This window comes from Equus asinus, unplaced genomic scaffold (genome assembly GCF_041296235.1).
Source record: "Equus asinus isolate D_3611 breed Donkey unplaced genomic scaffold, EquAss-T2T_v2 contig_1, whole genome shotgun sequence".
Taxonomy (NCBI): Eukaryota; Metazoa; Chordata; class Mammalia; order Perissodactyla; family Equidae; genus Equus; species Equus asinus.
The window spans coordinates 1,002,875-1,030,526 of record NW_027224738.1 but is presented as its reverse complement, the minus strand read 5'-3'; the positions used below and the strand labels follow the sequence as shown (position 1 = coordinate 1,030,526).

Here is a 27,652-nt window from a genome sequence, read left to right as displayed (position 1 = left end):
CTCTTTCATTATCTATCACTCAAAGAGTAGTCCATTTTACAACTTCTGACTGCATAGATTAAATTTGTCATTTAAATGTTTTATTTGTATATCATGTGCCTTTTTGTATCTGTCTTCTTTTCCTTCACATTATGTCTGTAAAATTCATTCCAGTCATTTGTGCATTTGTAGATCATTAATTCACGTTGCTACTGAATACTCTATTTGGTAACTATCCTCTATTTACTCACTCAGTTTTGTTAACAGACATATGTGAATATTGTAGGATTTAACTATTACAAATGTTGCTGCTATGAATATTTTGTACGTGTCCTTTGGAGACTTTATTAAAAAATTCTGTTGGAAAAGACCTAGAAGTGGAAGTTCTCAGTCATTGGACATGCTTATGTTCACCTTTTTTCATCAGCTTTATTAAAGTACAATTGGCAAATAGAAATTGTATATATTTATGATGTGCAACATGATTTGATATATATGAACCATTAACTGTTAACCGTCAATGGCTTTCTTTTTTCTTTTCCATACTCCCAGATCTTGCTTACTGAGTATTTGTTCTACTTTTGAAATATTTGCACATCAAAGCATGTCTCAGTTATTCTTAGCCCAATGCATTTCCACATAATTACTAGAATTAGTTTATAAAATTTCCACCAAAAAATTGGGATTTTGAGTGAGATTGCATACCATTTGGATGAAATTTGTGGAAAGAAAAAAATCTTTTACAAGTTGACTCGATTCATTAAAAAACATATCTCACCATATATATGTCAATTTATAAAGGCTTGAAACACATCCATATTCTATTAAATTAGTATAGAAATGTTTTCTTTTATGATTTTGTAGATATTTTCAAACAATTTTATGAAAATATTTGTCATCTGAATCTCGCATTTTTCAGAATGGGGCTTCTTTTTCAAAATATATAAATGTGATTGTTCATGTAAGAGCTGTGTGATTTTATGAATAATTTAACTGGACTGAATACAGAAATTTATAAAAAAAGAGCTGAGGAGTTTATTTAAGTTTCACACTCTTCTTTCTTCTCTTAAGATAAACCAGATGCCATGGTAAAAAAAAAAAATAGAGAGAGAAATGTACCAAACAGAAATTCTAGAACTGAAGAACACAATGACTGAACTGAAAAAACTCAATGCAGAGTCTGAACACTAGACTTAACGAAGCCAAAGACAGAGTCGGTGAGCTCAAGACAGGTCATCTGAAATTACCCAGTCAGCAGAACAAAAATAAAAAAGAGTGCAAAAGGGCTACAGAACTCACAGGATTCCACAAGTACACCAACATATGCGTTGTGGGAATCCGAGAAGGAGCAGATGAAGAGAAAGGGGCAGAAAGCTTATTTAAAGAAATAATGACAAAAAACTTTCCAAATCTGAGGGAAAAGAACATCCAGATCCATGAAGCCCAAAGAACTCAAAACAGAATGAACATACAGAGGTCTTCACTGAGACAGTTTATAATCAAAATTTCGAATATTAAAAAATATTTTTAAACAATTTTAACCAGGCCAATATTATTCCCTCTCAAGTAAAAGATGTAATTAACTTGGTTACTAGAAATCATGAGAAATGTAAGAACAATTAGACTATTTTCTTCAATAGCATTGTTTTATTAAATATTTTGCAAATATAAATGTACCAATGAGTACTATCATTATTTTCGTTATTAAGTTGAACTGTTTATAGTTTAATGGGTTTTTCCAACAGAATGGAAATAACTGGAGAATATGTAGTAACTAAAATAAATTAAAGATAACTCACATATGTGTGATACATTAAGAAGTTTTATGTATACATTTTTATTAAACTAACTAAATTTCATTTAATTTAATAAATTTGTAGGCCAATATAATCAAAACGGGGAAATAATATATGCAGACACAGGTTTACTGTGCACCTACTGAACAACAATGTATGAAATATACGATCCATAAAACTTTAGAGATGTAATAAGAATGTGAATAAATATATTTGTTTCTTTCCCCACTGAATTTACCCTTAACACACCTGTAGAAACATCTAAAGAAGTTATCAGAACTCCTTCTCCAAACGTGGCTTACAGCCATCCCGGGCAATTAGTGACTTAGCTTACATTTTCCGAGCCTCAGAGAACATACCCAAGTGAATACCAAAAAAAAAAAAAAAAAAATGAGCATTAGACTAAATCTCCAGGTAAAGAAGCCCTAGAATCATTGTTGCTGCTGAGTTTCATTGGATGTACCTAAAATTTCAAGTATAGACATGAAAGTTTAATATGTATGTTGGTTTGGAAAATATTCAAGGAAATTTACAGAAAATGACTTTGTTCATTTTATGACAGTTGGACCACAGCCAGCTAACCAAGCCAGTGAGTTTGTGAAAGTGTGGAGATAATGAAAGGTATTAATCTTAATTGTATGTTTATCTTTATTAGCCGCTTAAGAGGAACTCTTCAGCAAGTGCTTAAGAGAGATTTATTCAGAATTAAGTACTTCTGTTTATAATAAGCCATGGATACATTCAGGCATCTCATTAACCAGGGAACTCCAAAAAGAAAATTCCATTTGAATATAGTGGGTTTGAATAAGATATATAAATATTTTATCCTTAAAAATAAGAAATGGATGGGCTGCTTGAACACTTGTTCACATTTTTTCAGATATGAGTTCTTTATAAACCTAAAATGTGATATTATACAATTCTGAGAACTGATCTATTTGTGAACAATTGGTCATGAAATGACAATAAAATATGGTAAAATTGACAGAAAAGCAGATGATGATATTGTCTATGAACTACCGTTCTGGAACTATGGTGAATAATACGTGGGCCTAGATGCAACAATACCATATTCTGAAATATAATTGAAAATACTTATGATACTCTATGATACAATATACAATAAAAGTTTATATGAATTTCAGTGATACTTCAAATGTGAGAAGAGTTTATTTGGCCATATTTGGCCCAAGACATTTATAGAAAAAATGAATTTGCAGGATAAAGAATATTCACTGAAGAAGAGAGGATGCATTGTACCCACAGTCTGTGATCTATCCTCTGGGAACAGGGAAGACTGAAGCCAAGTCAACAATGCTTGACAGCAGTGTAGGTAACATGAATTACATTCTTCAGATGTAGAGGTGTTTTCATTCAAGGACATTAGGTGATCACAAAAGTATCGATTTCAATGTTAGCCACTTTGGCAGTGTTGGTTACCATTTGTATTCAAATCACTTAGAATTTAAGGTGGCAGTTTAGAAATGAGTGATGTAATCCATGTAAGAGTTTTAAGTTAATAAGCAAAAGATCTGAAATGCAGTTTGAGGTTGAGCGAGTGGCTGCACATTTTCGATGCTGTTTGTATTGTAGGAATTGTAGAGTATGAAATTGACAACAGAAAGTGGTTTTGGAGCTGATCCATAAATGTGCTCTCTAGAGACAAAGTGAGATGAGGGTCATGAGAAGAGGTAGGGCCTAATCACATTGGAGTGTGCTTTGGATGTGCCCAAGTGAAACTTGAAGAATAAACCTAACACTTAATGGTCCACATCCTCAATAAAGATTGTAATGGATAGCCTTTCCTAGTTCCTGCTGCTTTATTATATTTTTTTCCCACGAAAGAAGAGAGGTTACATGGCACCCATGGTGATCTTAATGTTGCTTACTACTTCCTCTTTTACTCTCCACTCTTTTTAAATTTTAATTTTTAAATTAATTTTCTGTTTGTTGAGTTGTAGGAGTTCTTTACATATTCCCTGTATCAATCCCTTATCAGATGTATATTTTGCAAATATTTTTCCATCTGTGGGTTGCTGATTCACCCTGCTGATAAAATTCTTAGATGCACAGGAATTTTCTAATTTGATGAAGTCCAGTTTATCTATATTTTTATTGTTTTACGTGCTTTGACGTCATAGTCAATAAAGCACAGCTAAATCCAACATCATGAAATGTTTCCTCTATGTTTTCTTCTAAGAGTGTATACTTTTAGCTCTATATTTAGCTCTTCTGTTCATTTAATTTTTGTGGATAGTGTAAAGTAATGGTACAATTTTGTTATTTGCATCTAGATATCCAGTTTTCTCACTGCGATTTGTTGAAAGGATGTCTCCATTGAATGGTTTTGAGATCCTTGTCAAAAATTTGACATTTGACCGCACATGTGAGGATTTTTTTCTGGTATCTCTATTTTACTGGTTTATGCTTGTCTTTATGCCAATACTACACTATTTTTATTATAATAGCTTTTTAGTAAGTTTTGAATGAGAAAAAAATGAGTTCTCTAATTCTTTTTTATGGTTATTTTGGCTGTTCAGAGCACCTTGAGATTTCATATGAATTTTAGGATGCATTTTTCCATTTCTGTAAATAATCTCATTGGGATTATGACAGGCATTTCACTGAATCTGAAGTTACTTATGGTAGTATCGACATCTTAATAATATTAAGTTTTCCAATCCACGAACGCAGGATGCATTTCTCTTTATTTGTCTCTTCTCCAATTTCTTTCAGGATCTTTTATGATTTTCAGTGCACATATTTTTTGCTTTCATTGTTAAGTTTATTTCTAAGTATTTTATTCTTTTTGATGATATTATAAATGCAATTGTTTTCTTATATTCTTCTTAGGATTGTATGTTATTAGTGTACGGAAATACAACTGATTTTTGTATCTTGCAACTCTGCTGAACTTCTTAGTTCTAACAGATTTTTATTTGTGGACAGTTTAGAATGGAAACCTTCCTGCTCTGCATGCCACCCACTTCCACCTCTTTTTCTGTTTCCCATCCTTTCAACATAGTTACATACCGCTTTGGGTCTGGGGGGCAAAGTTGACAGCGTTGTTTCATCTTCCAGCATATATTGCTAAAATACAAAAATATAAACTACAATAAAATCTAATGATAATTTAGTTACTATTTCTTTGTATAGTTCTTTTCATTATTATGGCTATTTACTCCGTCAAGGCACTTTTCAGGTCATAAATTTATCAGCAATGTTGACAGTTTTCAGAAAGTATTTTCAAGAAGACATTCAGCATTTTCAAGAAAATATCTTTCAATAAAATATTTCTCATTTACTTTTCTGTGTTCTGTTCATGATGTTTGAATATGGTGGATCATATATATCAATTCTGAAAAATTTTTTTTGATAATATTAACTCCATTATTATTTTGCTAATTGCATTTCTAGGAATAACAAGCATACACTGGTTTCCCTGTATTAACTCTCTAATTATCCTAACTTTTCAAAATGGCAATCTTTTTATTTTGTTGTTGCTGTATTCTTTTAATTCTGGTAGATTTTTTCACTTTGTCTTTGAAACTTTCACCTAATCATTTGATGAACTATTATGTATTTTTTAATTTGCAAACCCTTTCTTATTATCTGACACTTTTTAAATTAATCTAATAATACATCGTGGAATGATAATGTTTCATACTTCTTTAAAGATATGAATCCTGATTTTTAAAAATGTGCTGTCTTTCTGCATTTTCCCAATCATGTGTAACTCACTTTATATTTGTGTGGGGTGTGTGTGAATACACGTGTGTTTGTGTGTGTATGTGTGCACATTTGTGCATCTTCCTCTTTCATGTTGGAAGCTTCCTTAAAAGTCTGGGAACATTGACTCTAAAATAATATTTAAGACTAAAACATCGCGCACTGTGTGGAGCTTGTTCACTTCCGACGTCTCTGGAGGAGAAGCCTCCTCCTACCTCCGTGAAGACCGTCAAGGTGCCAAGTCCTTTTTCTCCATTTAAGTAACTGAACATTTCTCTAGCCAAATTCTTTCTTTCAGAGAATCCTGAACTGTTTCATTTCTCATTGTGCCTTTTGCTCACCTGCTGTCTTTAATTTATAACACATCCAGTTGTTTATCATCATAATAATTGGGTTTTAAAAGAGAGAAATGGTAAGTATATATGCTTAAATTCACACACTTATCTAGAACTGGAGATAATTTTAAATACAAAAAAAGGGAAAAATGAATAAGACAAAGTGTCATAAAGCAATGTATAATGTTATATACATGTTAGAGAAGCAGAGAGACAGAAAACATCCTCTTGGGGAGATGTTGAGCAGAGTGATGACAGCCACAATGAGCATGTGTGTAGATGTTGGAGCAGAGGGTCTTCTTTAACTGCAGCACTCAGAACCTGAGTGAGGAGGCAGAAGAGAATGACTTTGCATAAGTGCAACTTGACAATAACGATTTATGCTATATTTCAGAACAGATGAACCAAATGATAATACCTGACTTCAGGAAAACTTGACTTGACGTTATTGTGAAAAGAAGATTTAAGAAAGACAAAGCTCCTCAAACATGAGCTGATAGACTACTTCAATTTTAGAGGTAAGTTTTAGTGAAAAATATGAAAGAAAAATCATCCCTTAAGGGTCATAAACATTTATTGATACTAGAACTCTATCATATATGGGTTTCCATAAATTTTCTATGCATGAACTTTGAATACAACAACTGATGTTAATGATATCTGAGTTTGTGTAGGGCAGTAAAACATATTTATCCTAAGGAGATCAAAATAGAAATCTTGTTTTTAAAATATTTTAATAGATTCTTAGAAAACACTTTGGCCACAAATGTTCGCATTTTCACATTTTAATCTCTGGATCAGAAAATAAAGTTTATTTCTCCCAAAATAGATAAGTTCAGTTCTTCATTTAAGAGCTATGAAATTTTAAATAATACACAGTCTAAAATATTAAGTTAAAAAGAGATTATAGTTTTATACTCAAATCACTTACTCTTGTGTCTGTCTCTAGGAAAAATCATGTTAATGCTCCATGGAAAATTATAATCTAACATCAACTGATTTTATTTTATTGGGGTTGTTTCCACTGTCAAAAATTGGCCTGTTCTTCTTCATTCTCGTTGTTCTCATTTTCCTAATGGCCTTGTTTGGCAGCCTGTGCATGATTCTCCTCATCTTCCTGGACTCCCAGCTCCACACACCCATGTATTTTTTACTTAGTCAGTTCTCCATCATTGACTTGAATTACATCTCCACCATTGTCCCCAAAATGATTTCTAATTTTCTCTTTGGAAACAAATCTATCTCCTTCATTGGATATGGGGTTCAGAGCTTCTTTTTCTTGACTTTAGCAGGTGCGGAAGCGCTGCTCTTGACATCTATGGCGTGTGATCGTTATATAGCTATTTGCTTTCCTCTCCACTATCCCATTCGTATGAGCAAAAGAATGTGTGCGCTGATGATAAGAGGATCTTGGATAATGGGCTCTGTCAACTCTTGTGCCCACACCACATATGCCTTCCACATCCCTTACTGTTGATCCAGGGCCATCAACCATTTCTTCTGCGATGTCGCGGCCATGTTGACTCCGGCCTGCATGGATACCTGGGTCTATGAGTACACAGTGTTTGTGAGCACCACCCTCTTCCCCGTGTTTCCTTTCATTGGCATTGCATATTCTCATGGCGGTGTTCTCCTTGCTGTCCACCGCATGCACTCAGCAGAAGGGAGGAAGAAGGCCTATTCCACCTGCAGCACCCACCTGACTGTGGTGACTTTCTATTATGTGCCACTTGTTTACACTTATCTACACCCAAGATCCCTAAGATCGCCAACAAAGGACAAGGTTCTGGCTGTCTTCTACACCATCCTGACCCCACTGCTCAGCCCCATTGTCTACAGCCTGAGAAACAGAGAGGTGATGGGGGCCCTCAGAAGAGTGATTCAGAGAATCTGCCCTGTGAAAATGGAGACAGAGCTTTTTGCATGTGTAGCCAGGACTTGGATATACGTTCATTCACCAGTGTACAGAATTAAAAATATTATTTTATGCTTAGGGTGCAAGGACCACAATTAATCGAGAGAAGAAGATTATCACTTAGGTCTGGACAAAATTCTCTTGTAAATATATATGCATGTGAGTATATATATACATATATAAAATTCTAAGCCTTATCTTTTTTCTTCATGATGCTTTTTCCCATCAATTTCAAATAAATTTCCAAATTAATTTATTTTTTGCTGATGTGATGTTGATGATAATTATTGTTTGTCATGCAGCAACGAAAGGAGAAACTAACTGAAGTTGTCATTCATCATAGCAGTTCTACTATTTTCAAAAATATCTAAAACAAAAATAAATTTTTCCTGAATGTCAAGATCTAATTGAAAGTCAGAAGACTTCTTGTTATTCTCATAGTAAACCTGTAATTTACCATGCCAGTTAGTCTTTCTTTTAATTTAAAGAAACTTATCATTACAGGTATTTAGCTGAGACTTCAAGAATTCATCAGGGGTTCAGAATTCCTTATACTACTCTGAGTGGAATATGAGAGGTTTATGTCTCTAATAGGGTGATGAATGCTAAGGAAACGATTTAATTTCAGGTATACCTCAGGATCAACAATAAAAACGTGGAGGTGCTAACAGAGGTCAAGGAAATTGTGCAGTTAATTATACGATGAGTGGCTCAAAGGTTTAGTCAAATTAGTGGGAATTCATTAATCAAGGACATTCCCACACCCATCACTGGTTTTCTACATATACTGTTTGCATCCTAAGTAATGTTAAGAAACAAATTCAACTGAATAAATTTTAAAGGTTGTATTGGCTATATTTAATGAATCGGGCAACATCCCATCTAGTAAACAGAAAGGAGCTCTGAAGAACTTTACACAATGAAACACTCTTATAGGCAGAAGCAGGCAGGGCAAGAAAGTTACTCTTGCAAAGAGCTGATTGTTTCAGGCAAGGTCACCTTCCCTTGGGGGATGGCAGGAGTCCATTAGGTGGGTTACGTCACTGGTGCTGAAGGGGTAATTCCAGATTGACTGGTTTGAGACTCCAACCCTGTGGAAGGTTGAAATTGTAATTAAGTTTGGTATCAAATCTCAGTTTTGTGATTTGGGCTTAGCGCATACGACTCCATTCTGAACCTTTTGTCTCTTTTTTAATAGTAGCCACTGCTACTCGTAGCATTAGATAATGTCTCTCAGATGAGATTTTATTCCCCATTACTGCATCTCATAGCTCTACTGAAATATGTTGAGAGAAGCCAACATCTATGGATCAATTTTACTCATTGATATTATGGCTCAGTCGCTATCACAAATAGATCCCACCATTACATCCAATAAAAATCCATCAGTTCCAGTAAACTCCCTCGGTGAAATGCCCATCAGTGATGAGTGCAGAAACGCTCTTTACCCTCTCAGGTATGGCAGGAGGGGAAGGGTCATACTCCACAGAATTTGAAGGGCACAGCACAAAATGAAAATACGAGGCTTCTTGTTCAAAAAGCAGGAAAGACTACCACTATTGGTGCTAAAGTATAAAGTTTCTTCCTTCAGAATTAATTTATTAGCTATAAAATGAAATACAAATTACAAACAATATGTTTGTATTATAATTTTATATATAATCAATAGATATAGTTTATTATGTAATATCAATATTGGTCATAAGATTTTTCTGGAACTCTTTTCTCCAAATTTATCTTCATCAAAATTTATAGTTTTAGGAACTTCGGTTGTTGTCAATATAATTGAAAATATTGTCAGTCACTGGTGGCAAATGCTAAGTTGCAATTACGTTTTGGTGATTTTTAATTTTGAGAAGAATCTGCTTAAGTTATCGGAGATATTAAGAGTGTTTGTGGGTTATGAAAATTTGGACTGAATTTCTGATACCTTATATAAAAATATAAATTACAGTAAAGATAGAGCTAATGATTCTCAAGGAGAATTTTTTATAAAAAAATTTCTCTTATGAATAAATTTCAACCTATCCATATCAGCCAATTTCATGTAACTCTGAATTTAATTTTAAATATAAAGCTAATAAATGGCATTTTAAAATAAAAAATCTGAATGAAAATAAACTTAAAGCTTCCAAATGATGGTCTCACTATTTCAAATCATGCTTATTGCTACCTAACTTCAATGAAAAGGACACATTCTGACAATTATTTCACGTTTATTCTTTATAAATAAATGAACCTACATTGTTGATTTGACTTCCATATGACTTTCTTTGACAAGGAAAAGAGCTTAAGAGAGATTGTCATCTATGAGCTTAATTTTAAAGAAGTGAGAAAGAAAAAAGCAGACTGACAGTTGTCTACTCAGCTTGTCTGATTAAACAGCTGGGTCACGCGGTCCTGTTGATCATCACTAATTGGAGTCGGGAAGACCTGTAGGGGGAGCTCTCACACCTTGTCACATGTCATCAATTACTCCAAACAAGAAGACGCAGAAGCTTGAATCTCTGACAGAAAGTACAACTACTTCACCACTGAAGGGAGATTTCTCTCTCTACCTGCCAGTAGCCCAGCCAATAAGAAACGCCACAGCTCAGCCACCGAGAAGTTGTTGCCACCCTGAACTTCTACTTTTCCCCAATGAACTTCGTTTAGAATAGACCATCCTTACTCTCTTCTTTCATTATAAAAGCATGCTCCTCTCCTTTCTTGTCTGGATTTGCCTGTGGTTCACTATAGCATGCACATCCCAAATGGGAATTCTTTTGGCTATTCCAAAATAAACTCATTTTGAGGGTAAAAATAATAAGATTAGCTTTAACGTTGACAAAACATATTTCTATATATTTTATCCTGAATAATGTCAAATGACGTGCGACAAGAAAGGCCCGTTTGGTCTTTTTTTTTTTTAAGATTTAATTTTTTTTCCTTTTTCTCCCCAAAGCCCCCCGGGTACACAGTTGTATATGCTTCGTTGTGGGTCCTTCTAGTTGTGACATGTGGGACGCTGCCTCAGCGTGGTTTGATGAGCAGTGCCATGTCCACGCCTAGGATTTGAACCAACGAAACACTGGCCGCGTGCAGCGGAGTGCGCGAACTTAACCACTCGGCCACGGGGCCAGCTCCCTGTTTGGTCTTTTTGTCCCTCTTTATAATGGCTGTTTTTAAATGTGTGCTTTTTAACTCTGATGAAGTAAGATTTCATATAAGATCTACTTTATGGACTGTATTAGATCAAGTGGAGATAAGCAAGTAATATGGTTGGGATGACAATGTTACATTTTTAAAATGGCAAATAAAAGAAATGTGCTATGGAGGGCAGATCTCAGAACTGCATTTGTTGATATGCATCTAGAAGATAGAGTAAATGTTAGATATCAAATTGTAATTAAAAATATTTAAACACTATACACTAAAGCTATCCAAATACTGAATAGTTTCACTTCCTATATACATTTATTTTATATATGATACAAATATTTTACATATATTTATATGTAATGTGTATATTATCTATATTATCTGTATACTATTACATTTATCTTGAAAAGAGAAGATTGTTATATATGCCTGTCAAAACAAATATGTAAGGGCAAAATGAAAGTGGTGGCTATACAAAAAGAGTGGAAACTAAGAAACCCTTAGACGAGGCTTTCAATATCCACAAGGAACCCTCTGTTCTGTGAATGTTACAAAGTAACATAGATCACTCAGGGGCACTGTTTGGCCGGTTGCTAAACCACAGTTGTGTGTGTGGTCTGACCAGTAATCAGTTATCTAAGTAATTTAGTCTGTGCGCTGTAACCAGTCTTTGTTTAAAGGTAGTTGGCAGGAAGAAAATATGAAAGAGGAGTGGGGTGTAAATAGATTATAAAATCAAAACTGATTTTCCAATGATAAATGTTAGTGTCGTTTCTCCTGAGGCTTGTGCGTTAACGGAGGACTCAATAATATATTCTGTCTGTTTTTCAAAGGTGAGTTAGGGGGTTTATGGAACAACGACAAAAAAACCAAAAAACTTTTATTTGGGAACAAAGAAAAGGCATCAGGATTACCCAGTAATTGGAATTCACAGTGTGATTGCTTTGTTCTCACGGACACTGTTCACAGGGAGTTTCCAGTTCGTGGTTTGCTTTCTCCAACTTGAACATCACCTGGCCTCCCACAGAGACTATTTACGAAAAACAGGGCAGGTTAAAAGCTCAGGGACTCAGTAAAGATTTACATTGTCTCTCACATAACATGAAAAAAAGGCTTGAAAGCAGCTTTGTTTCCTTTGCTAACCAACTTCCGAGAGCTGGGAGCCCTGCCAGTTCAACTCCTTCCTGGACAGGCCAGGGCACTTGTTAGAGTCTACACTATAACAATAACAACTTAGAACTAAGTAGGAGAAATTACAAGCACTTGCACCTGTAGTTTGGATCCTAAAAGAAAAGCTTGTTAAAACATCCCTGGGGTTTCCAACTCAGCTCTCCCAGGCATTTTGGAAAGTAATGAGGTCCCACATGAACATAAGGAGAATTTGGCAACAGTGAGATAAAAAAGAAACTTTGAGAACAAGTTTTAGGTTTGCCTCATGCAATTCTCATACACAATGCATGGACCTTTCGCGTCTCATTAAACTCGGTGTGTCTGTGTTGACAAGCACATCGAGAAGAACTCATTTTCACCCAAATATTCATTTTTACATTACTTTTGAACAGATGCCTTTTTGAAAATCTTAAAAAAACAAACCTTTCAAACAGTTGGCTAACACGCATGAACTAACACTCATTCAGTTTTTAAATTACGGATAATATCCGTATTAACATTATAATGACTCTGTACTACAGATTGACACGGTACATCGTAACAGCTCCGAAGGATTCTTCCTTGATGCATCTCAACACATCCTTGAAGCACCTCAACATGGACTGGAGAGGAGGCACTTGGAAGGAAATCAGAATGTACACTAAATAATACAGTCAACTTTTGGGGCGTGGATGGAAGTGGGGGGCCTCCATTTAAAAAGTAAAGTATGGTGGCACTGCCCCACTGGTCGGGGAACAGGACACCTTGTAAAGTGTGCCAGGAGTGTAACCTGTTTGGAAGGTGCGGTTCGCTCCAGGGTACATGTTGGGGGAGTAGGCGGGAGCCGCTGCTGCGTAGCCCGTGGGGAAACCAGCTGGATAACCAATTCCTTTGGCATTGGCATAGGGAACCCCAGAAGAACCAGGGCTATAAACAGGATTCATGATTTCAAGAACATGACATCCACAACCACGGCTAAGACAGAGGTCCAGATCAGCGCTGTCCTACAGCACTTTCTGCAGCGATGAAGCTCTTCTCCATGTGGGCCGTCCGATAAGCACCCATCACCTAAAAGTAACAATCGCTCCCCGCGCCGCGGCGGGCGGCCTGGGCCACGCTGACCAGCGCGCCGGCCAGGGGAGCGCCGCGAGGCCTGCTCCGATGCAGGGCCCCAGCCGCCAGGGCCAGTGTCCGCCGCCGCCGCGGGCCTCTCCCCTGCTCCGCGCCCGGCGCGCCTCTCCGCAGCCCGCGCGACCCGCCCACGCTGCTGCATCTTTTGTTTTTATATATTCTTTGATATTTTTGTTTTTCTCCCAACATTGTAGTATGAAAATTATTTTATAAATGAGTAAGTTGAAAGACACATACAGTCAATGCTCATATTTCTACCTTCATTTAACTGTTTGTTTTATTTGTTTTATCCCATATCTATATATTTATGAATGCCTTTCTCTATTTAGTCCATTTTATTTATCTATTTTATTTGTTTCAAAGTGAATTTCAGACACTGGTACACTTTAGCCCCTGAACATTTGAGGATAGATATATAATATTAACTAACTAGAGTTGTTTGCTTAGTTTTAAATTTTATTTCTATATTTTCAATTAAAAAATTAGTATGTAAAACTACATATGCTATATTTTTACTTAAATACAATTAGATACACAAATTTAAGTGTACCACTCAATGAATTCTGGCAAATGCATACACCCACGTAGTGTGTTGCATTTATCCTGCAGAAAATTTCTTCCTCCTACGCCCATTCCCGTTAATCCTTGCCCCAAACCCCAGAAGTTTCAACATCGTTCTGACTTTTTACCACCTTGGATTAGTTTGTTTTCTGGACGTTTATACTAGTGGAGTTCTATGGCATCCAGTTTTGAGTAAGAGTTCTGTCATTCTACATGTTTTTGAGATTCACCCATGTTGTAGTATGTATAAATACTTGATTTGTTGTTGTTGGTTAATTTAAACTCTTTTCTTTTGAGAGATAATTTTAGATTCATATGCTATTGTAAGATATAATGTAGAGAGATACTAAGTAACTTTTACCCATCTTTCCTCAAGGATGACATCTTACAAAACTAAAGTACAATAATTATAACCAGCACAGAAACATTGATAAAATTTATCAATATTTCTCAGATTTTCCTAGTTTTACTTTTCTCAAAAGTATGTGTGTAGGTGTGTGCGTTTAGTTCTATGTAAGTTTATTATGAATGTAGGTTAGAGTGTCCTCCACTGTGGTCAAGATACAGATCAGGTTCATTACCATGAGAGTCCATCAGTTTGCCATTTACTGCCATACCAACACACCCTCCCCTAATTCGTGGAAATCATTAATTTATTCTCAACTCTATAATTCCATCATGAATTACATGAATTTATGTATATTACATAAATATTATATGAGAGGAGTTTTATACACTATATAATTTTTCAGGACTGGCTTTTTTTCACTGAGCATAATTGTCTGGAGATTCATTCAAGTCATTGAATGTAACAATTCCAAAAACTTAGACCATTTTTAATTAATTTGTTTTTATGTTGGAAATGGAAACATCTTGTATATTTTTTAACACTAGAAAAGAGGGGACTGGTGAAAGAGAAAGTTGACTAATATAAAGTTATTACCATGCAAGCTGTAGTTGAAATTATTCTGTTTAATATAATAAATTTATATAATAAATTTAAAAATCTCAAACTACACTTCAACATACTAAACTTTTGAGATGGAATGAAAATAGTTAATAAGAGAAATTTTATAGGAGCTAATGTCTGCATTTAAAAAAAACCTTAAATAAACAACCTAACCTTGAAGTTTCCAAAGAACTAGTAAAAGAATAAATTAAGTCCTAAGTTTGTAGTAGAAATAAATAAAACTGAGACTGAAAACAATAAAAGAGATGAATTAACCTGAGAAATGCTTTTTTTTAAAGGTAAACAAAATTGGCGAAAATTTGGTTGGACTAATCAAGAAAAAAAAGAAAGAGGGGTCAAAAAATACAATCAAAAATGAAAGATTACACATTACAAATGATACCACAGAAATAAAAAGGCCCATTACGTATTATTATGAACAACTATATGCTAACAATTTAGATGGTCTGGAAGAAATGGATGAATTTCTAGAAATGTAAAATCTACCAAGACTGTCATGAAGAAACAGAAATGATATCTACATATACAATGTAATATTATTCAGCCATAAAAAAGAGTGAAATCTTGCCATTTGTGACCATGTTGTTGGACCCTGAGAACATTATGCTAAATACAATAAGTCAGACAGAGAAAGACAAATACTGTAGGATCTCTCTTATATGTGGAATATATCTATACAAACACACACTATTTATACACACTATGTACTATACACCATGTATATACTCTATAATATGTATGCTAGATATGTATGCTATGTACTATAGATAGATCGATCGATAGATAGATACAAGCTCATGGATACAGAGACCAGACTGGTGGTTGCCAGGGGTGGGAGGAAGGAGATGGGAGAAATAGTTAAATTGCTGTTTGTTTTTGTCTAGTTTAAATCAATTGAACAAAAAAGTAGAAATAAAAAGAAGTAGAAAATCCAAACAGACTAATATCAAGGAAGAAGATTGAATTAGTAATCAAAAATCTTCCAACAAATGAAAGTCCAGGATCAGATGGCTTCACTTGTGAATCTGACTAAACAATTAAAGAAGAATTAACACCAATCCTTCTTAAACTGTTTCAAAAAACGGAAGAGAAAGGAACACTTCCGAACTCATTTTATAAGACCAGAATTATCCTGATAGCAAAGCCCGATTAGGACACTAGAAGAAAAGAAAATTACAGGCTAATATTGCTGATAAACATAGATGCAAAAATTCTCAAACAAAAATTAGCAAACTGAATTCAACAGCGTATTAAAAGAATCATATACCATAATAGAGTAGGACATATCCCTGCTATGAAAGGATGTTTCAATATGTGTAAATCAATAAATGTGACATTAGCAAAATGAAGAATAAAAATCATACAATCATTCCCATAGATACAGAGAAAGGATGTGAAAAACACTTAACATCATTTCAGGATCAAACATGATAGCTATAGTTCCCACTGTTGTATGATATATATGAATGTTGTTAAGAGAGTAAATTCTGAGTTATCATTAGGAGAAAAAATATTATTTTATTTCCATGTATTTTTATTGTATCTGTGTGAGATAATGAATGTTAGCTAAATTTATTGTGGTAATCACTTCTCAATATATGTGAGTCAAACATTTATGCTGTACACCTGAAACTCATACAGTGATGTATGTTAATTATATCTCAATGAAACTGAAAAAAGACCTCTCAAACTAGATATGGAAAGAATGCAATTCAACATAATAGAGACTATGCATGACAAGCCCACAGCTAACATCATACTCAACAGAAAAAGCTGAACACTTTCTCTCTGAGATTAAGAACAAGACAAGGGTGCCACTCTTGCCACTTCTAATTAACATAGTACTAAAATCCTAGCCAAAGCAGTTAGGAAAGAAAAATAAATAAAAGGCATCTGAATAAGAAAGGATGAAGTAAAATTTTCTCTGTTTGTAGTCGACATGATCTTACATATAGTAAACCCTAAAGACTCCACAAAAAACTGTTAAAACCAATAAATGAATTCAATAAACTTGCAGGTTATAAAATTAATATGCAAAATAAGTTACATTTCTATACACTAACAATATACTACCTGAAAAAGAAATTAAGATCTCATTTACAATAGCATCAAAAAGAATAAAATATTTAGGAATACATTTACTAAAGGAGGTGAAAATCTGTACACTGAAAACTATGAAATACTGATAAAAGAAACTGAAGACTCAAATAAGCTGAAAGATATCTTGTGCTCAAGCATGGAAAGAATTGATGCTGTTATAATGTCCGTTATACCCTAAATGGTCTACAGATTCAAAGCAATGCTTATCAACATCCGATGGCTTATTCCAAGAAATAGAAAAAAAATCTTAAAATTTGCATGGAACCCATAAGGCCCCAAATAGCTACAGCAGTCTTGATCAAGAACAAAGCTGATTTCAAGCTGTGTCACAAAGATATAGTAATCAAAACCATATGGTAATGGTATAAAAAAGACATAGGCCGCTAAAAAAGAAAAAAGAGAACAGAAATAAACCTGACTGATGTTTTTACAAAGGCACTAAGAAGGGGCTGGCCCCATGGCCGAGTCATTAAGCTTTGGTGGCTCAGGGTTTTGCCAGTTCGGATCCTGGGTGTAGACCTAGCACCACTCATCAGGCCATGCTGAGGTGGCGTCCCACACAGCACAACCAGGGGACCTACAAGTAGAGTATACGACTATGTACTGGGGGATTTGGGGAGAAAAAAAAGAAGATTGGCCACAGATGTTAGCTCAGGTGCCAATCTTTGAAAAAAAAAGGCACTAAGAATACACAGTGGGGAAGGGTATGGATGTTAGCTCAGGGCCAGTCTTCCTCAGCAAAAAGAGGAAGATCGGCAGTAGTTAGCCCAGGGGTAATCTTCCTCAAAGGAAAAAAATCATTAAAACTCAAAAAAGTAGCACAAATCTCCCTGGTAATGGTAAATGTACAGCCATAGTTAAATCTGCAATATGGTAATAGTGGTGTATAACTCACAACTCTAGTTTACAAGGTAAAAAAGTCAACGTGGCAAAAATAACCAAAAATTCAATAATCTGTCATTAGTTACACAATACTAAAAAAATTTCAATTGTAGCATCAAAAATCTAAAATTTGAGGAGGAGAAGAAACCAAAATATAAAGCATGTAAAATATATTGATGTTAAATTGTTAACAGTTCAAAATAGGATGTTATAAGTTTAAGGTATTTTATGTAAGCCTCATGGTAATCACAAAGAAAAATCTCATAGTAATTATTCAAAAGAACATGATAAAAAGTCAAAGCATACAGTTACCAAAAACATGAAAACACAAAAACACAGCAGGAAAAGGAAGAGAAACAAGGAACAATGGATATATAAAACAGCCAGAAAACAATTAATAAAATAGCAATAGTAAGTCCTACCTATATATAATTACTTAAAATTTAATCAAATTAAACTCTTCAATCAAAAGATAAAGAATGGGTGAATGGATAAAAACAAGACCCAGTGATATGCTGCCTACAAAACACTCATTATAATTTTAAGGACACACATAGGCTGAGAGTGAAGGGATGAGAAAAGACATTTCAGCAAAAGTTAAACAAAAAAAGAAGTGGTAGCTATACTTATCACAGACAAAATAGACTTTAAACTAAACATGATAAAAAGAGATAAGATTATTACATAATGATAAAGGGATCAACACATCAAGAAGATATAACAAGTGTAAATATTTATGCATCCAAGATCTGAGTAGCTAAATATATAAAACAAAAACTAGCAGACCTAAAAAGAGAAAGAAACAGCAATACAATAATTATTGGGGACTCTAATACCACATTCTCAACAACAGATGGATCATTCAGACAGAATCAATAAGAAAACAGTAAATTTGAGCAACACTATAGATCAAATGGACCTAACAAACATATAATGAACATTCTGTCCAGCAACAGCAGAATACACATTTTCTCAAGCTCACGTGAAATATTTTTCAACATATCATATGTTAGGCCACAAAATAAGTCATAGTAAATTTAGGAAGATTGCAATCATCCAACTATCTTCTCTGACCACAATGGCAAGAAACCAGCAATCAAAACAAGAGGAAAACTGGAAAATCCAAAATCACATGGAAGTTAGATAACATTATCCTGAAGAACCAATGGATCAAAAAAGAAATCAAAGAGGAAATAAAAAAGTTTCTTGAGACAAATGAAAATGGAAATACAACATACCAGAATTTATCGAAAGCAGCAAAAAGAGTTCTAAGAGGGAACTTCAAAGCAATGAGCACCTACATTAAGAAGCAAGAAAGATCCCAAATAAACGACCTAATTCTACATCTTTAGGAACAAGAAAAAGAACAAATTGAGCCCAAAGTTAGCAGAAAAAAAAGAAAATCATAAAGATTAGAGCAGAAATAAATTAAAGAGAACAGAAAAACAATAGAAAAGATTAACCAAACTGAGTTGATTCTTTAAAAAGATAAACAAACTCTTAGCTAGATTAACCAAGGGGAAAAGAGAAAGAACCCAAATCAAGAAAATTATAAATTAAAAAGGAGTTAACCTAGATTCACCAAGAAAGAAAAAGGCTCAGATAACGAAAATCAGAATTAAAAGAGAAGACGTTATAACTGATACCACAGACATTCAAAGGATCAAAACAGGCTACTATGAATATCTATATGTCAACAAACTGGACAACCTAGAAGAAATAAAAGAAAATTCTTAGAAACATACAACTTACCAAGAACCAATCAGGAAGAAGTAAAAAATCTGAATAGACCAATTACTAGTGAGGACATTGAACCAGTACTCAAAAGTCTCCCAGCAAAGAAAAGCCCAGGATCAGATAGTTTCACTGGTGAATTGTACCAAACTTTAAAAAAATCCTTCTCAAATTCTTCCCCAAAACTGAAGAGAAGTAAACACTCTCAAACTCATTTTACAAGGTCAACATTAAGCTGATACCCAAACCAGAAACAGATATTACTAGAAAAGAAAATTACAAGCCACTATCCCTGATGAATATCAATGCATGAATTATCAATAAAATACTAGTAAATTGAATCCAGCAGCACATTAAAAAGATCATTCACCATGTTAAAGTTGGGCTTACCCCTGGGATGCAAGAGTGTTTCAACATATGCAGAGCAATCAATGTGGTGCATCACATTAATAGAATGAAAGAAAAGAATTCTGTAATCATCTCAATAGACACAGAAAAAGCATTTGACAAAATTTAGCATCCATTCATTAAAAAAACTCAAAAATTTAAACATGGAACATATCTCAACATATTACAGGCCATATATGACAAGTCCACAGCTAACATCATACTCAAGAGCAAAAGGGTGAAAGATTTTTCTCTAAGATTAGAAACAGGACCAGAGTGCTCACTCTCACCACTCCTATTCAACAGAGTACTAGAAATCCTAGCTAGAGCAATCAGGCAAGAAGAAGACTAACAAATTATCAGAATTGGAAAGAACAAAATAAAATTGTTCCTATTTGCAGATGACATGATTTTATATAGAGAATATTTCAAAGATCCAACCAAAAATCTGTTAAATCTAATCAATAAATTGAGTAAAGTTATAGGATACAAAGTTAATATACAAAAATCAGTAGCATTTCTTACACTAGCAGTAAAATTTCTGAAAAAGAAATAAAGACATTGATCCAATTCACAATAGCATCAAAAACAATAAAATACTCAAGAACAAATTTAACTAAGGAGGTGAAAGATCTCTGCTGAAAACTACAAAACATTGATGAAGGAATTCAAAGAATGCAAGTGGAAAGGTATTCTGTGTTCATGCATCGGAAGAATTAATATTGTTAAAATGTCAATATTATCAAAAGCTATCTATAGATTCAGTGGAATCACTATCAAGTTTCTAATGGCGATTTTTACAGAAATAGAAATAATACTCCTAAAGTTTACATGGAATGACCAAAGACCCCAAATAGCCAAAGAAATTCTGAGAAAGAAGACCAAAGCTGGGAGAATCTCAGTTCCAGATTTCAAGATATAGTAGAATGCTATAGGCACCAAAATATTACAACACTGGCATAAAAACAGACGAATAGAAGAGCATTGAGAGCCCAGAAATACACCCAAGCTTGTGTGGTCAACTAATATCTGACAAGGGAGCTGAGAATGCTCCATGGTGAAAAGACAGTCTCTTCAATCAACGGTGCTGGGATGATTGCATATTCACATTTAAAAGAATGGAACTGAGCTCATGTCTTACACCACTTGCAAAAATTAACTTGAAATGGATTAGGCTTAAATGTAGGACCTGAAACAAGGAAATTGCTAGAAGAAAACTTAGGAATAAAGCTCCTTGACACGGATCTTGCAATAAACTTTTGTATATGGATTTTTTTGACGCATAAAGCACAGGAACAAAATAAAAAATAAACAAGTGGGACTACATCAAACAAAAAAGCTTTTGCATGACAAAAGAAACCATCAACCAAGTGAAAAGACAACACCTGGAATTGGAAAAAATATTTGCAAACCATGTATCTGATAAAGGGTTAATATCCAAAACATAAAAACTCATACAACTCAATGGCAACAAACAATGAAATTGAAAAGTGGGCAAGGGATCTGAATAAACATTTGTCCCAAGAAGATCTGCGAAAGGCCAACGTACATAAAAATATGCTGAACCTCATTTGTTATTAGGAAAATGCAAATGAAAATCACAATGAGATATTAGCTCATGCCTGTTAGAATGACCACGGTCGAAAAGACAACAGTTAAGAGATACTGACCTGGAAGTGGAGAAAAAGGAATGCCTGTGCCCTGTTGGTGAGATTGTAAATTGGTACAGCCACTGTCAAAAACAGTATGGAGGATTCTCAAAAAATTAAAAATAGAACTACATTATAATTCAGCAATTTCACTTTTGATAATATATCCAGAAGAATAAAAGCATAAACCCAAAGTTAAAATAATACTCCAAAGTAACCCCATTGTTAGCCTCCAATATGGTTCTTTTTGCTTATCATCACCTAGAATATCAATACAGATTACAAGATATCCTGCTAAACTGTGTGCTGCTTAGTTTCATGTTTGGAGATTTCTGATAAATGTTATGGCAATAAAATATTCTTTTATATTTTGATTTTAATACTCAACTTCAAGTTTGTGTTCTTCGTTTAGGTTCATTAATGCTGCTCTGTTTGTGATTATTCTTCTTTAGGTTTAGAATGACAGTTCTTCCATCCTGGGAAAAAATGAAGACTATTAAAGGAAAATGCCACAGATGAAATTATTTTTGTGGCAAAAAGAGGGGAGATCATGCATGCATGTGTGAATACCTGCTAATGTACTCCATTCACGTGTGGCGATTCTGCCCAAATCTGAGCCCTTTTGTTGAACTAAGTGCTATGGACTGGATATCTGTATCCTCTCAAATGAATATGTTGAAATCTTAGCTGCCGATATAATGCTATTGGGAGACACTAGGCACTTTTGTAGATGATTATGTCATAAGGAGGCAACTCTTAAAAGGGATTAATGTTGTTGTAAACGAGAAGCCAGAAAGCTCCCTTACCCCTTCCACCATGTGAGGACACAACAAGACTATGGTCATCGATGAACCCTCACCAGACATCAGATCTGCAAGACCTGATCTTGTAGTTTTAGTGCCCAAAACCGTGAGAAGTAAATTTTTGTTTTTTAAGCCGCCCAGTCAGCAAATTCTTGTTATAGCAGCTGAATGGACTTACACCAAGGAAAGCATCCTTTGACAGGTTGGAAAAGATCACAGCCCCCAGTACAAGGTAGACGTGCAGACAGGGAAACTATGGAATGCAGAAATTCTGCAATGTCAACAATTTGCTGCTTTGGGGCCTACTGTAGAAACAGTTCAGAGCTGGGAATGTCTGGGTCATAAGGAGAAGGTCTCTCTGATCGCTCACCAGGGGAAGCTGGTGATAACGGCCCCAAATATGCCGGGACACTAGACAAGTTCTTTCCTATGCTAAGGAAGGAGAACTCACCACAAACCTGGAAACTATTCAGTGTATACTCCAGCACATCTCCAAATCCAAATCTTGTCTATGGTCTTGTTTCACTCTTCCTCAAAGCTTCTCTGAAGAACCAAAGGTTCCCTCAAGTTTTGAGGGGAGGGTGAATGCAGGGAGGTAAGCATCTTATATAAGCTTCTCTCCCATAATCAACTTAAAAACTAGTCTCAGAAACACACCCAAACAGAGACAGTGGAGAAGGCAGACCCTAACCCCCCACACAGGCTCTCTGACCTCATGTAGCAGCTTAACATCTGGTTGTCCTGGCCTCTCTCACATCACAGGATGAAGATAGTATGATAACAAGCAGGAGACACTGCTTCAAAGTCCATTCTGCAGACTGCAACTCCGTCTTCCTTAGAATCTGGCTACGAAATCAACTAAGGTATAATGGGAAGTGGGGGAGAAAGGTGATACATAGGTGGGGGGATTTTCCTGTTGTTGGATCTTTGCAAGCCAGCTGTTCCAGTCTGGTTCAAGCTCACTATAAGCAGAGTATTCCATCGGCAACCATATCCACCTTCACAATCTTCTGGGCCACCCCTTGCCAGACCCCTTCCCTCCCATCCCCCAGGGACTTAGTGGAGGGCTCTCCCTTTTCCATACAAACGTGGCCCTCCTGGCTCAAGAAGTCATTGACTGTGCCCCTCTTCCATGAAAGAATGAATTGTACACAGCAATTGCTCAGCCTTCTCTTGAAGGGTGTGAAAACACCACAGAGGACAAGTGAAGGAAACAGAGGGAGGTGTGAACTGTATGTGACTCCTTATGACAGGCCTGCTTCCCCTTGGCTGGCGAACTCTCCTATATGTGCTCCATTTAAAAATGATGTGATATTAAACATGGCAAATCACAGAGAATCAATGTTAAAACTAATGCCAACAGTTCAAACATCCAATGACGTAGCAGGATGTCAAACTAACGTGCAAAAGTCAGCAGCTTTCATGTAACAAACAGTAGCCACAGCATATAATAGATGAGTAGACCTTATTTACAATAGAAATAAGGAAAGATAAACTAAAAAAGGTTGCCAAGAAATGACCTGGACCTCTATGCACAAAAGTACAAAATAACCTATAAATGCATAACAAACACAGAGACAAGATGGTCCTCTCTGCTAAGTTCAACCATAAAACCTGGACAACCGTAAAAGAAGAAATTTAGTGAGAACTCTGAAAGGTGGTAAGAAGAAGGCAAACTGACTTGGGACTTCAGGACTGGAGGAACAACACAGTGACAGGGTGTCTTACTCCCCAACTTTAGAAGGAGACCCAGATTCAGTAATCTCAGATCCTGATCTGCCAACAGAACTCAGCCCAGATAGGCTTGTCCTCCTCCAGATGTAATGAGTCTCAGGAACTCTTCCGAATTAGCACAGCAACACTCCCAAGGGGGTCTTTGGAAAGTGTCACTAACAAAGAAACCAAGAGAAGATTCTCCTTCCCTGTCACCCATGAGACTTTCCTGCTTCCCCTGGAGGTACCAAGCCTGCTGGGCAGCAGCAAGAGGGACTTTGCCCACTGGAGGGGACAAAATGACTTCCTCCTAGGTTTTTAGGTTCTGTGGCTGCTCTGCAGATTAAGTTTGCGTGAGACAAATTAACAAAAGGAAATAAATTGATTACACAGTAATTTGACTATGGCTTGAATTTCATAAAATATAAGACTCAAAAAGGTAGCCAGATGATTCAGACTTTTTTCAATTTTTACCAATTTATTAAATTAATGTTTCTCTAATAAACACTAACCGCCACTTGAGTGAGGTTCATAATCATTCTTGTGATTGTGTTCACAAATTAGAGACAGTTTACTTACCCCTACTGCTGTGAATAAAATCAATTTTGTCAGTGCTGTTGGCACGTCATAACTGAAAATTCTGTAAAGTTGAGATTTGGGCCTACAAAACGCAATTTAAGAGAGTAGGTAGGTCTTGACAGTAAAGACAGCATCAAAAGCTTCATCCAGGCAGTTTGCTGTGACAAAACTTCAATGCTATCATACATCGCCTGGGATTTCTTCAAGGTCTTTTTCATTCCTCTGAGAAATGATGATTCACTTCCATCCTGCTCTGTGTGCTGCCAGCACTTTTTCTTTAATTCACTGGAAGATCAAGACCCCTCTGTAATTTCTCCAGTCATAACTACATTTGAATGTAAAAGCAGCCCACTAAAAGGTGAGGCAAGACAAGTCACTGTGATAACTCCAGCTTGGGGTCCATCTTTTGTGACAGCTCCAGCTGGAAAGTGCACGTGGATGTCTGTGTTGTTAAGATCAAAACTTCCAGAAGCACAGGGCAGATGGTATTTCTCGGCATTGCTGCAGAGTCTGATAATAGCAAGATGAGCAGACTCTTCTCATGATATCCCCTAGCTGAGCAGTTGGAGTTAAATGACCTTCGCCATCCATTCAACTTGCCTCCACAAATATGATTTCTCCACCTAAGGGAGTCCAAGCCAAACTTATTGCCATTCCTGGTTGACTCAATTGCCCATTTTATATATCTGGAGCCCAAAGTTGTCTTTTGGAGCATAGAAATCAATCAAAATTGGCATTTCAGGTGGTAGGGCCAAGTAACTGCTGTCATTGATAGATTCAGATTTTGCGTCTTCTAAGATGTTTTCTCTGTAAATTTCTTTCTCATTCACATCAAAATGGCCCAACTTGACTTCCTTATATTGTTCTTTTCCCACCTTCACAGCAACAGCTGGGCAAATGGCCCCAAACCAGCTATCCAGAGAATGACCCCCTGCCTCTCTGGCACACCTGGTGAAGATGTGAAGAGGAGTAACCTGAGAGATCTGAATCTGCTGAGGACTCAGCCCATGTTGTTCCAGTTGCTTTGGGATCAAGTGCTTGCTGGCAATCTATCTTCTCTTGTGTATACCCTGGCACCTGAATGTCCTCATTCTGTCCAAGAAGACAGGTGGAGTAGTAGCAGTGGTATTGGCGATAGTTATTAAAATAACTTGGGAGAGGTTAAAGCCCACATTTACAGAATGATTTGTGAAGCTATGGTTTTGTTCATGATCCAATACCTCAAGCAGAGCTGCTGCAGGATCACCTGGACACAATTTTTTCTAATTTGTTAACCTCATCTAATAGAAACACCAGATTGTTAACCTCAACGGTCTTCAAGTCATTGATTTTATGACCAGGTATACTGCCAACATAGGTGTGCCTGTGTCCTCCAGTGTCAGACTATTCACGTTCTCATCCAAATACAATCTTGTGGAAGTCTTGATCTAGAGTCTTGGCCACAGAATTTCCCACATTGTTTTGCCAACTCTAGGAGGGTCAGCAAAGCAAAGAATGGGCCCTTCAGATTGGTTTTCAGCTGTTTGACAGCCTAATATTCCAACATTCTTTCCTTCAATTTTTCAAGGCAAAATGCTTATTATTCAGAAGAATTTAGGCTTCTTGAATGTCTGGATGGTCAGTTGCACTTTTGTTCCAGAAAGTTCCACCATAAATTCTAAATAATTTCTAATCTGAACATATTCTGGCATTGCTTGCAGCATTTTTTAAGTCTTTTTCTCTTGTTGACACAGATCTAATGGGCTTCTTCTGACATATTGGATGCTCACTTTTTTTTCTAGCATGACAATATCATGATTATCTTCTTCCTCACGTTCGTTTTTTAAAGTACCTAGGATGGTGTCCAGCCCGGTGGTGTAGCAGTTAAGTGCACACGTTCCGCTTCAGCAGCACAGGGTTTGCAGGTTCGGATCCCGGGCATCGCTTGGCAAGCCGTGTTGTGGTAGGCATCCCACATATAAAGTGGAGGAAGATGGGCACAAATGTTAGCTCAGGACGAGTCTTCCTCAGCAAAAAGAGGACGACTGGCAGCAGATGTTAGCTCAGGACTAATCTTCCTCAAAAAATAAAAAAAATAAAGTACCTAGGATGTTTGAAATCCTATTGAGGCATATTCACATAATGCATTTATTATCATCCTTCTCGCTTTTTCTGTTTTATTATTATTATTATAATATTTTTAGGAAGATTAGCCCTCATTAACATCTGCCACCACTCCTCCTCTTTTCGCTGAGGATGACTGGCCTTGTGCTAACCTGCATGCCCATCTTCCTCTACATTATATGTGGGACTCCTGCCACAGCATGGCTTGATGAGTGGTGCGTAGGTCTGCACCCAGGATCTGAACTGGCGAACCCCGGGCCACTGAAGGAGAACATGCAAACCTAACCACTGTGCCACCAGGCTGGCCCCAAGTTCTCTGTTTTTTTAAAGCAATTTCAATTCTTGCATTTGTTTCACCAGCAGTGGTATCATCATCTTGGACAGTTCTTCCAGAGTCATGGTATCTAAAATTTGGAGCATTTTTGTTGCTTGTTTGGATAAGTGATGTCAGAATGTCTAGTAAATCTTCCCTAGGAGAACTGTCTAAAAGACATCTCAATTTAGCAACTGCAGGGACAGGTATATTCAACATTTCAATCAATAGTAGTTCATTTTTGTAGAACTCTTCTGATAATTCTCCAAGTTTCTCTTTAGTTTTACAGGTGTTGAAAAATTCCTCAAGGCAGCCCAACAGTTCCACTTTAATGACAGGATATGACTTCTCTTTTAAATCTGCACCATCTGCAAACAGCACAGGCGTGTGGTCAACAAAAGTGGGTGGGAATTGGGCCGGGTACTGCCCACAATCTGAACCATCAGTGCCACGGCCCCAAGCCTGTGCAGTGGTGGCAGATCCTGAGTATTGCTGGCCAGGTAGGTCATGGTGGGGATGAGACTTAGGATGGTGCTCTGCAGCCCTTGAGCAGGCAGCTCCACACCAGCTGCCAGTTGCAAGTCCAGTCCACACTGGGTGCACATGGGGGAGCTTGGAAGCAGGAAGCCATCTGGGTGAGCAGCAGCAGGAAGTGGCTGAAGAAAAATTATGGGAAAATGAGG

The 27,652-nt window shown here is 36.2% G+C and overlaps 1 pseudogene; it reads left to right on the top strand.

Annotated features, from left to right (window-relative positions):
- Nucleotides 1–6,809: 6,809 nt before the first annotated feature.
- LOC139042814 (olfactory receptor 2L5-like) lies at nt 6,810–7,853 on the top strand (annotated as a pseudogene).
- The last annotated feature ends 19,799 nt before the right edge of the window (nt 7,854–27,652 follow it).